Source organism: Theobroma cacao, chromosome 4, assembly GCF_000208745.1.
Source record: "Theobroma cacao cultivar B97-61/B2 chromosome 4, Criollo_cocoa_genome_V2, whole genome shotgun sequence".
NCBI classification, from domain to species: Eukaryota; Viridiplantae; Streptophyta; class Magnoliopsida; order Malvales; family Malvaceae; genus Theobroma; species Theobroma cacao.
In genome coordinates, this window is record NC_030853.1 from 4,164,152 (window position 1) to 4,167,081 (window position 2,930).

The window sequence follows — 2,930 nt, forward strand, 5'->3', positions numbered from 1 at the left end:
TGCCTAGGCCGAATATGGTGAGAGAATTGGGGATTTAATGGGCTGATTTCTATAGAAAATAATAAAATAATCAAGCATGCCATGTGTCACATGCTTATTGGCCCAATTTTTAACTTTTTGACTTTTTCTTCTTAATTTTCTACCACAAATATTATGGTATTGATCCAATCCTACCACAAGTAAAATCCCTTGGTCTTGACAAGTGCTGGGGCAAAAAATTTACCGATTTGCCCTCGGGACGAAAAAATTACGATTTTGCCCCTATACTCCGAAATGTACCGGAATCTCATTATTTCTACTTTTCAACCTAAAATAACACTAATATTGATCAATATTAACCAAATGGGACAAAAATTGTTTGATAAAAATTTTCAGTTTAGTCTTCTAGTGGCAAAATTACCATTTTGCCCTTGTGCTCCATAAATACCGAGAATCATAATTTTTTTTTTCACTGCTAAACATCATTTAATACTCCAATACTCATAATTATATTTCATATAATTATTCTTGGTCAAATGTGATCAAATCTTGGCTAGAAATCTCCATTTTATCATCAAATGGTAAAATGACCGTTTTATCCTTAATTGGTCAATTTTCCTAATGGACTCCAAACTGGACCTTGAACTCCGAATCACTATTATAAGCGATTCTGTGGGTTTCAAAATTTTCAATTTCCTCTTAGAATTTTTATTTGAACTAGTTCAAGACTCGATTTAACTTAGTTGTACTACTCGGTACAATACCGTCTTTTAATCGAGCTTGACAGGGTCTCACATGCGCATAACCAGGTGATGACCTAGCCATGTGCGAGTAGGGAGTGCGCATGAGCTAGTGATGATGATGATGATGATGGGATGGTGAGCATGATGATGATGGGTTTACACATACATATATACATATGTAAATATGTGTGATATAGGAAATTAATGAGTAATGGTATATGATTGTAATGCATGTGAAACTTGACATGTTAAATTGTGGAAAATTGTTATGCGTTTCATGTTGGTTTGGACATTTCAGCAGGGTTGTGTTTCTTTGGGAAGAATGGCAAATTTTTCATTGGTGCCTTGTTTCTCACTGCAGCGAGAATCATTTTCGCTGCAGCGAGAATCATTTTCGCTGCAGCGAGAAACTCTCTGGTTTGGAGGGGTAGACTGGCTGAAAACTCGCTGCAGCGAGAACGACATTGTAACTTCTCGCAGTAGCGAAATTCATTCTCTTTGCAGCGAGAAACTTTTTGTTTTTGTCTCCTATCTTGTCCAATTGCTGCCCTATTTTTCATTTCTTTGCTACCATATTGGAGCATGGACTTCCAACATTAAGGACTAAATGAGTTAAGTTTAAAATGAGGAGGTTTAGTGAGAAACCCTCGGCCAGTTGAGAAACCCTCGTTCGGCTAATAACTAAATCCCAACATCGCTGCAACTAAAATTCATTCTCGCTGCAGCGAGAATGCCTTTCTACTGCAGCGAAGATTTGTTGTCGTATTTGACTTGCTTGTGTATGATTGAAGCTTTCATTCTTCAAATGGTTCGTTATGTATGGGTTCATGATTTTCAAATGGTTAATCATTTAAAGGCTTGATGAGGGGTTTTTAATATGAATGGAACCAAATTGCATTGTTTTGAAACAAGTGCATCATGATTTTAAATTCTCCCTTGTTGTTGCTTGTTCCCTTCCTTGTTCACTCACTGGGTTTATATTCACCGTTTTCAACTTCATGTTTTCAGATCATGAGGCAGCTGGTAACTAGGACGAGGTGTCCTTGTAGACTTGTATCGATCTTTTGGTAGGTGTCTCGGCATTTAGTAGCTATACATTCGTCAGAGTCCCTCCGCTGGAAGTCGAGTATTATTTTGTTGTGTATAGACGAACCTAATGTAAATTGTTAAGATACATGTTGTAGACAATGTATATACACTTGTTTGGTATGCCAGTATGAGATGGCAATGTGTAGTATTATTTTGATTCTAAGTTATGAAATGTAACTTAGCAGTTTATGATGGAATGATAAACATGTCAGATTAATAAGCTTGCTTGGGCTTAGTGGATTACGTCCATTGGGCCCATGCGCCGGTCATGGCCCGAAATTTGGGTCGTGACATTAGTGGACTACGTCCATTGGGCCTATGCGCCGGTCATGGCTCAGAATTTGGGTTGTGACATGTGTGTCCGTTCATCGACGACAATAGCCACACAATCTTGTAGGTTTACTTATCTGCACATGGTACAACAGAGGGGTGAGTCATCTAATACTCAGTGAGGGGATACTATCACAACGTAATATTTTCATATAAAATATATATAGGCCTATCTAGCCATAAGACTTTCATATTCAAACATCTCTAATTCAAAAGTTCAAGGATCATCCTAATATCCAATGTGCACAATTCATCATATCAAGTCTTACTGGATCACATCTGAACTGCATATCTCATCCATAGTTTCATAATTCTATGTCCTCACATCAAATCATATCGATTCAAGGCTTATCTTTAACATCGCTATCATCAAATTGGGTATCATAGGCACACTTTAGTTACCGAGCATAAGCTCAAATCCCATTTACAAATAATTGCTTATTCTGAAGCATTTAATCAAATATCATTCACAGTGGTCACCACATATTCATATTTCAAATTAGATCAAGCTATACCTGATGCATGTTATCATAGTCAAACGAAATCGAGTGGTCTTGCCCTGATGTAGTCAAATCATGCTCGATGGCCAACCAGCGAAGAATCAAATTACGCTCAGGGCAAAGCCGTTGGCAGGGAAACAAATCATGAGCGTGCTGTAACAATGGGCAGAGAACAAATCACTGACTGGAGTAATTTCCCAACGGTTAGCATCACCCTGAGTAATCTCAACGGATAGCATCAAAGCACTGCAGGCGGGATTAATGCCACCGTCCTTGCTTACCACCATCA